This window comes from Amblyomma maculatum, chromosome 4 (genome assembly GCF_055883805.1).
Source record: "Amblyomma maculatum isolate TAMU_Amacu chromosome 4, ASM5588380v1, whole genome shotgun sequence".
Lineage (NCBI taxonomy): Eukaryota > Metazoa > Arthropoda > Arachnida > Ixodida > Ixodidae > Amblyomma > Amblyomma maculatum.
Window position 1 is genome coordinate 26,013,223 of NC_139347.1, and position 10,079 is coordinate 26,023,301.

Consider the following 10,079-nt stretch of genomic DNA (forward strand, 5'->3'; position numbering starts at 1 on the left):
AAATTACTACGGAAAAAAGTCACTTGACGTCGCTAATAAGAATACAATCGCTTCGTTCGTAACAAGCGATTTTCTCCAAAGACAATATCTCCGCCTAAGTATAGTGCAATACTTTTAGTGCGCTCGTAAGTTTTCAGAGACCTCCTTTGAATCACTTGCAGCATTCACTGCTTAGCAGACTGATGATCGGAATTAAGCAGCTCATAGGAACCTGGCAGTTTTTAGCTTTTAAAGACCGAGCTAAAATTGCTGAAAACAGCTGAATGAATAGTTACCTTTATCAGCCAAACCCTACTCTGCATTAAAATAATTTGCGATTTCGTATCTTTCATCGTGCGAACTTTTTTACTTCAAAAGTCTTATGCAGAGATTTATTCCCTGAAAATAATTCAACATCAAATTCTCCAGCAACACTGAAGTCAGAATGCGACGCAACACATAAATGATGAGAGAGATCTGCGCTTAGGGCAATTCACTGCTGAACCGGCAAGCACTGCTTCATTCCGGCCATGGCGGCAGCTTTTCGTCGGAAGCGAAAAGCAAGGCGCCCTTGTCAGTGGGGTGTTAGTTGGAGGTTAAAGAAGGATAGTTGGTCAACATTTCCGGAGACCTCACTACGGCGTCCCTCACAGCCAGAGTCACTTTGGGACGTTGCACCTTATGAACTCAAACCCACGGATTCCTTACTTTGTGACTTTTTCTTTATCTTACAGATGCTACGGGCCCAGTCATAAGCTACCACATTATGTAGAAGACATCCCGACCGAGATGTATAGTCGTTTTTTACCAAAACCTACGCATGTATAGATGCGGAGAGCACTGGTAGCGTGTATAACAATGGAGTAAAAAACTTCTAGTGGGTACGATTCTCATCCAAAGTCTCCAATCTAGCTAGCCGAGTTGGCACGTCCTCGCAACTTTGCCGTGTCATCTTTCATTACTTTATACACGCTGCCGATTATTATGTGCTGATTAGGTCTAAGGGGCCTATAAATGTCATCTCCCAGCTACCATTTACTAGAAGATTATCCCATATTTGTATTCGCTCCCTATGCCGAGAGCGCTAACAACGCCATATTTTCTGAGAGTTGATGTTTATCGCTTCATTCATTGAAACGCTGCTCATTACAAAATAGACAACAAATTCTATAAATTAACTTAATAAAAACTTTTAATTGATAAGGACGAACTCCTTCAAATAAACCCAAATAAACCTTTTCTGCGCAGGTATTGCTTCTCCCACATACAGGTGAGGTGTGTTGTTAAGGCCACATATCCTGCCTTAAAGAAAAACACTTGAACGCGATTATCGTCTCACTCCAAGAAAGTAGCCACTTATTGCCGCGTAAGTATCACCGACATGACCTTTTTCGAGTGTGAGCGGACTTTCATATGCTCGCTCGCAAAAATGCTTCATATTCTGTATGGTCGAGGTCCAGTTGCTTCAAATATGAGATTGAAAATACACGTGCATTGGGTGCCCGCTCAGTGTAACAATATATTTTTACTTTTTTCTTTGCTGGAGTCACACATTGCGCTAGAGACTTGACCTTCTTAAATAACCGCTATACTTGATAGGTGCATACCTGTATGATGCCTAGGGGATGCAACGCCATCTCATGGGAACCGACAGAATCGATAGGAAATCATTCAGCGTGTGTTCAGAATGGTGCTGGGCGCGCTGCGCCACCTTTAGGGATTAGAATAAGTCTTACGGAGGACGAGTATTTTCCAACGTGGCGCGAAATACGAAACACACGTCAAACCTAATATATTTCAAATCATAGTCGAGTCCCAACATGTATACACGCGTTTTGTTATTCGAAGTGGGAAAGGCAAATAACATTTTGCTGTAAAACCACTCGATAGTATTCCAGAGATGCTTTGTGTGAGCAGGCCTAGAAACAGTTTGGAATGGAACGTGGAAGTCCAACAACAGCAAAAACAAACAAACAAACAAACAAACAAAAACGCGGCGCCCAATATACATGAATAAATACGTAGTGTGCATAAGAAAGTTTAGTAAAAAGTGAAGCGTTAAAGGGCACGAATGAGATGCATAAACAGAACCCAGCATCATCGGCTCCATGGACACAATAATAATCTATACTCCCAGCCTTTTTCCGCCAAATACTCCATTTTGTAATTATTTAAAAATTATTGTAACTTCCGATAGATGTCAGCATGAAATAGATACGCCCATAGCCGGATGGTAGTAGATGGTACTACATACCATCTTAAATTGGGTTTAGTGCATATCATACACACCACGAGCGTTTTTTTCTGCCAATGAGGCGGTGTGCTCAGCCGTTCTAGTAGATTTTTATTGCCGCGTTGAAGCGACCGCCTGCAAAAGTGGAGCCTTGGGTAGACAGTTGCGGTCTGTGTGGCCTTGTTGCCTTGGTGAGCAGCCGCACAACCGTGGAATTGTCGGCAGGCAAACAGACGCCTCTGCTGTGGCGTATAACTCTCAAAACAATCGCTTTCCGCACGACGCGTGCGATACCTCCCCTTCCTTCAGGCTTCAAGCTCACCTGCATCAGCTCTGACGAGGGTGATAACGAGATCCAGAATGATTTGTTTTGTTTTGTGGGAATCAACCTCCCAGTACGACTCAGGTTATGAGAGACGCCGTAGTGGAGGACTCCGGAAATTTCGACCACCTGGGTAAAATGCTGCCTAAAATGCTGCATCTATCTTAAATATTCGCGTACCTTCCTTTTGAAGTCTATATGACAGAGGGGTCAACTGAGCTTTAGAATGACCACCATTCTTTGTGTTGGCTGGCCAACCTGCGTGAGCCATGCGGCCGCCTGGCGCGATGGAGCCTTCGCCTGCAGGAGTTCGATCTCACTATTGTCTATAAGTCCGGACATAAGCATGAAGATGCTGACACGCTTTCTCGTGCGCCTGTCGAGCTCGCTTCACCAGACACGGATGACGCTGGCAGTTTTCTCGGAGCTGTTGATGCTTCAGATATGTCTCATCAGCAGCGTGCAGATCCAGAGTTACGAGCCCTGATTGATTATTTAGAAGGTCAGCCAGCCACCATACCTAAGTGATTTTCTCGGAGCCTCTGACATTTCTGCCTGAGAGGTGGTGTGCTCTATAAGCACAACTCTAGATCCGAGTCGAGAACCTACCTTTTCGTGGTACCCACAGCTCTGAGAGAGAAAATTCTTTCCGCGTGCCACGATGAACCAATTTCTGGCCACTTGGGCTATTCTTGCACACTTGCTAGAATACGACAGACATTCTACTGGCCCAACCTTGCCACTGTTGTTAAGCGCTATGTCAAGAGCTGTCGGCAAGGTGAGCGTCGGAAGGTTCCGCAATCAAAGCCCGCAGGCGTCCCCATGCTCATAATACCACCACGCGCACCGTTTGATCAAGTCGGCATGGACCTTCTCGGTCCTTTCCCTCGGTCTTCCGGTGGCAACCGTTGGATTATCATCGCCACAGACTATCTGACTCGCTATGCCGAGACCAAAGCGTTACCTAGTGGTACAGCATCTGAAGTTGTCCATTTCTTTGCACACCAGATCATACTGCGTCACTGTGCTCCTGCGTGCAGGGACCCAAATAATTTCTACTCGGCTTACACTTTGGCAGTTTTTCATGTCCTGCTGCTGCAGAGCAAATTTGTTGTAATTGGTATATAACTTGTGGATTGCAATCTTGGAGTTGCTAATTATTGTGCCTACACTACCATCCCTGAGAGCTAATGTATTATTACTGATAGAGGCACTGCCTTTACTTCGCAAATGATAGCTAAAGTCTTCCATCTCAGCGGTATGGCGCATCGAAAAGCTACTGCTTACCATCCGCAGACCAACGGGCTGACGGAAAGGCTTAAGATCATCGCGGAAATGCTAGTGATGTATGTCGACGCCCAGCACAAGACTTGGGATGTGATCCTACCATATGTGACATTCGCGTACAATACGGCAGTCCAAGAGGCGACACGTTTCACGTCGTTCCGCCTCGTTTACGGCAGGGAGGTTCGGACGATGCTGGACGCAATGCTCCCTTGCGAAACAGATAGCGAGCTTTGTTCTGACGCCGAGCAGTTTGCCCAAAATTCTGAGCAAGCACGCCAACTAGCACGCGTCCACGTCACCCAGCAGCAGGACAGAAATTCCCGCCGGTACAACCTCCACCAAGGACAAGCTTCCTACAACACCGTATACTCCTGTTTGACGCCGCGCCCTATCAACAAAGATAATTTGCCGCTACTTCGGACCATATAAAATCGTGCAGCGCATCAACAACGTCACCTACGAGGTGCTCCCGGATGAACCAGAGCACAGAGGAAGTCGGCTATTTCGTCCAGAGATAGTTCATGTCTTGCGAATGAAGCCGTACTTTGCGCGGGGACTGAAACTGCATCTGCAAACGTTTTTTTTTTTTTTGTTGCTTTTGTCTCCTTGTGTGCACGTGTGACTGTTTGCGTTACACTTCAGGTGGGAGGAATGCCAGGGGGCGCTCGGAGTGTGAAGTGAATCGGCTCCGCACTGGCAGGACGTACCTAAAACTCGGACCATGGAATTCCACCTGTACCGGCTGTGTTAAACTAGCCATTCCCAACACTGTGACAATATCTTGTCGATTTTCTACTTAGCATTAACACTGTATTGATTCTATAAACAAAATATTGTCAGTCCTTCTTGCGAAAATAATTTATTCTGAGTCATAACAACCGCAAAAATCAAAAGCGTCTTTATTTTTTTTTTTTTTTGCTAGTTGACTGCTAGAGGTGCTCTCTTATATCTTTTCTTATATGTCACGGTTAATAACCATTACTGAAGCTTCGCCGCACAGTAATGTTTTTTCTTAGTAGACGCAAAAAGCAATACGCTACGCAGAAAAACTTTTGAGTGATCATCTTCCAAAAAATTAGCTGGTGATTAGCATTAGTTAAACCCGGTAGGTTGCGCAAGCACAGTCGACGTAGCTTCTTCTTCTGCGGCGCGGCGTGGCTACCGACCGGGCCTACCCGACGGCTTGAAGAGGGGCCCCATCTGAGGTCGCTATAATAGTCAAACGTCGCTGCCGGCCGGGTTTACGCGACGGGCTGAAACCTGGCGTAGTATTGCCTACGCAATAATACGCAACCTCAAGCCATCTTTATCAAGGTCTTCGAGTAAGGAAAAGCAAATGAGAAGTCAGGTCAGTCGTCTACGCGATCATAAAAATGGCAAATATAACGCATCTTATTTCGCTAGCATTCCAGAAATGACACGTCAAAAGAGTATTGCTGTGGCGATGCGAAACCCACACTTTCTTCGCGAGACTGCACACTAATTACCTGTCCATACTGCCAGACTTTTAATGCTGCACGCTTTCGTTGACAATCACAATAGGTTTTCAAAGCACAAGTACCTTTTTAGCCTAGTAGTACAAAACACAAGATGATCGGTCCTCACAGAAACCAGCTTCCATCATTTATCAGACAATTTTATGTGATTTAGTACTAGCTTCAGTTTTGGTTTGCTAAATCCTTCGTGTGTTAACGGACGACGAACAAAATTTAACTCTTCTTGCCTCGCCATTATGCTGGTTTTTCTACGCTATTTGCTACTGCACAAGCCTGCGAAATACACGTTTACGTATTTCCTATTCACCATTTCGCACGAATCAACTTACAGCTTACCAGCCCTTTGGGACAAGCAAATATGAATTTGATACTTAGCTCGATAAATTTTAGCGCTGTTGCGAAATGTTTCTTACCTTATTAACCGCAGGTTTCATGGCCTCGATGGTCGAAGTTCGAGCTTTTTCTTTTTATCAGATTTATTTAGTCCATTGTTTGATCCAACTCGCCTGCTGTGTCAGCGAAATTTTATCGTTGTCTCCGTACCACATTTATGAACAGTTCACATGCATTTTCAAGTCAAAGGCATTAACTTGTGAAAGACGGAGAATGGATCCTTGGTAAATCACGTAATACAACACATGGCCTCATTTGGCATACTGCAGTCATCGGGGTCGACTGCATTTTGTAACAACAAAGAACTCTCCAACGCGAAGAAATTAGACAGTGCGCATTATAGAGTTCCTGCTTGCCCTGTGTGCCATCAGTTGTAGCTACAGGTCGCGAATGAAATTTGGCGCTACTAAGACAATAGCGTTCCAGAAATTCCAAGTTATCATGCGCTCATACAGCATTTGCACTGTGTGCACAGCACCAATTAAATATATATATATACGTACAGGCAGGAACCCGTGGTGGCCAGTACCTCCACCTTCATCTTGTGGTATACGCATAGTTTCAAACGAAGCCGTGGAAACGCATAGTCCAATCTAGGCACCTTCAACAAGCTGTGAATACGTCACCTCGTAAAAGATAAATAAACCATCATGTTGGCAGTCCCGTCGCCACACGTCTGGCTTCAGGGATAAGGAACACATCGGCGCTGAAGATAACTGATAGGACCGCGCTTGCTATTTGCCGCTTTGGTTGCTCATTTAATTTGGATGAAACCTTGTAAAACTCTTTTATCTGAACCGAAATTTATATGCGACTTTCTCGCCTGTAATCTCCCACTGAAAACGATGACTGGCGGCAAAGCTTGTCAGAGTAGACTATTTTCATCAAACTTTTAATAAGCTTATTAAGCAGATTAGCCAATTTTTATTTAGCGTCTCATTGCCTCAGGGGAACGTCACGCAGCTTGGCATACAAATAAACACGGTTCACGGAGAGCATTGTCTCCGGTTTATAAGCTTAATCTAGCTTACGTAGAGACAACAGATGCAATTGCAATTTTGCGTTTGCGTTTTTTTTTTTTTTCATTCGTAACAACAAGCAGTGTTCACTCATGTGACCTGCAAAGGGGCGAAGCCAGGAAGCTGCATTCGTCGACAATATGGTAACCCCAAAAATCATTGAGTGGAGCATGCGAACTGTGGCAATCATACTAAAAAAATTCTATTTCCTCCTCTGGTTTAACCTGTGAAGTCGGGTTAACGCCGTGTTAGTTGTGGGCGCTTGATTGAGGTAGAGCCGTGCCATAAAGTTAAGCACAAAGAATGAAAATGAAAGGTACGTACGTTACCTCAGCGGTCTGCCTTAGCTTACGTGGCAGCAGAAAAGCAATGCACAAACTTCGCGCACTAAGACAAACATGGGCCAGCTTTTATGGTGGTGAACGTGGCATCGAGAAAACACACACACACACAAAAAAAAAAAAAAACCTTTCCCCTCACACTTCGCCAGCTCAGCTCAGTGAACATGATTTTGAAAAGGAAAATACCGCCAGGCCTTGTCGGCTTCCGAGAGACCCTCTGTTGACCGACTCTCAAAATACTGCTGAAAACGTTTCTTTCCAGCGCCATGAGATGGCGCTCGTAAAAAAAAGTGCGGGTCAAACAGATTATATAAAGCTTTTGGAGTGGCGGTGTCCCATAGACACCAATGGAAGCAAATGAAGCCAGCGGCGCATTTAGAGAGCGGCAAGAAGCTTGCGCCTATGGCTTGTGCAGACTTATCGTGCGAGTTCCATTTGCTCTTGCAATGAAACCACCTAATGGCCAGAAAGGTTTTTTGGGAGCCCGTATTTTATTCCTAACGCGGCATAATTGTGGTAAATTTGATGCGTTGATAAGGTGTGTTTTTAATTTTCTGAATGTTTCTTGGAGTAGAAAACTTTTTTATGCAGTATGAAAGCTTCATAGCACGCATAATAAAGCTGTAAACTGGCTCTGAAATTACTGAACATACTGATCGACGTGCGCTATATTGCGATGCATATAGGCTAGCATTGCGCTTTAGGATCCCCTGACAGCATGCGACTATAAGCTGAAAACAAGCGTCGTTAGTTATCGGTGTTACTGTCGAATATAGAGATGCTGTTGCTATTTAATTTACAATTTGCACAATAACCGTATAAGGAGAATTCACTGCATCAAACTGCAGCTTTCTACATTTTTTAATGTGCTAATTCGTCTTTGCTCCTGTGTTCATCGTGTTAAATACAGCTCGTCTGGGGGCTACTCAAATCGAAGAGTTGATCTCACTGCCTTGTATAAAAAATATTTTATATAACTATCTAGTTATGCTTAGCTGATTGCATGAGCAGTTCAGTTAATGGTTGACTCCATAGACGGCGCAGGATTGAATGGAATGGTTCTGGTAGCAAATAGGACAACTTGTTGCTTCTATTCAGGAGAGTTGCTTTTCCTTGTGTTATTTGTTCTTGCTAGTAAATAATCTGGTGACCACCTTTTGATAATTTTCTCCCCAAACTAAAATAGGTTTATAACTATAGAAATGCAGCATACGTCATTGCATGCTATAGCGGATTTCTTCTCTACAAATTCTAGGTCTAAATTAACTAATTTAAAGCGATTCTATGAAAATCTTCAGGTCTTTTTACCTACCATATAGGATTTCAAGGAAAATTTTGTTGGTCCTTAGGTGAAATTGCAATAGCAGTCAGCCAAAATAATCCGGATATATAAATGAACGAATATGGATAAATAAACACTGGACAATATAAATTTTATTAATGAATATAAAGATATGTGTTTCTAGTTTATTAATCGCAGGAGCTAGAAGATATATTTCAAAATTTTCACGTAGCGCCACAAGTCAGAAAAATATTCTCATTTAAAAATACCGAAATGTCAAGAATTTTATTACTGCTAGAGCAAAAAATTTACACCACAGTTTAATGCATATTATTCGCCGACGTGTTTGCACTGGAATAACTGCCACACAAAGCGGTTATGGAAACACCCAAATTTTAATTTTGTTTCCAATAGCCTCAATTGCTCAAACCCTAGGTGCAAACTTTAAATTGTGCACAAATGACCAAATATTGTCCATTTGAAGAAAGTTTTGCGGCAAACTGTCTTTTTTTTTTCTGTGAGATCTGAAATATTCCAGACCAATGAGAAACAGTTTGGTGCCACATATTCAACGTTTGATATGGAGCGAACATTCGGCACTATACGTCGCTTCTGCCGCTCTCAACATGGTGGATGCTGGCAGCACCTTTCGGGTGCCACTCCCACTCCAAAAGTACATATAACCTTTGTGGCATGGGTCTAATTAGAGCTGACGGCTTCTTAGGAAGAACAGAAAATTTGTCCTAGTTTGTTGTTCACGCAAAGCGGGTAGACGTACGTCAGAGGAGGGCACTCTGAGAATACATTGCGTAAGTATAGCGCGGTATTAATTCCAGTATCACCACCCGCCAAATCAGGATCTCTAAAGGCACAAAGTTTCAATGGTGTCCAGGGTGACGTGAATCTGCAGGGGTAGATATCAGTAAAAAGCGATTGCAAGGTTGGTGACTTTAAACAGGGATAGCCAACCTTGGAAAAGGGTTTCGGGAGTCAACATAAAGCATTGCAACATGTATGCAAAGGACCAATTTCACAATAGCACTCGTTAAAGTTGATAAAAAAGGTTGAAACTGCACACATTGATAAAATGTATAGCCGACTTTGACGCCTGACATAACAACTTTCGGCGTCGCTACTACAGTTTATCTATTGAAAGGGGTAATCAGGATAGAATTTTAAGTATGTTTCGTGCATAAAGTCTAGCTCTTTTGTAAGGTGTGGAGCCCTATAATGAGAGGCGAAAACTTTTCTGCTGCAGGTTGAAAACACACGTACTTGATAGACGCAGCCGCGATGCTTTTCTGCGAGGCACGAATAGCGCCTGAGAAGTGGGGACGTGTTTTCATTCCAGCTGCCGCCATCTATCGCATTCGTCTGTCATGAATCCGAACTACGCATGCGCATCTGGGGCTGGCGGTTCGTTTTCAACCACCGGAGCGGCGTGCATGGGACGAGCAATAGTATGAAAATGGTTGATTCGTAAACGTAAACACTACGTACTCTTTAGACTTCATAAAGAGAAAAATGTGCAATGCATTCGTCGCGGCAGCCAACTGGAAAGCACGTCAGTCATGATATTGCAGCATAAAAAAAGCTGTAAAACATAGGAAGCCTTATACCGGTTTCCATTGGGCGAACAGGAGCAAGAGCAACGAGCAGCCAGAGCAGCGCACGAGAGCACTGGGGACGCGCGTTCTCGTCTAACCAATAGAACATTCACGCTGCTC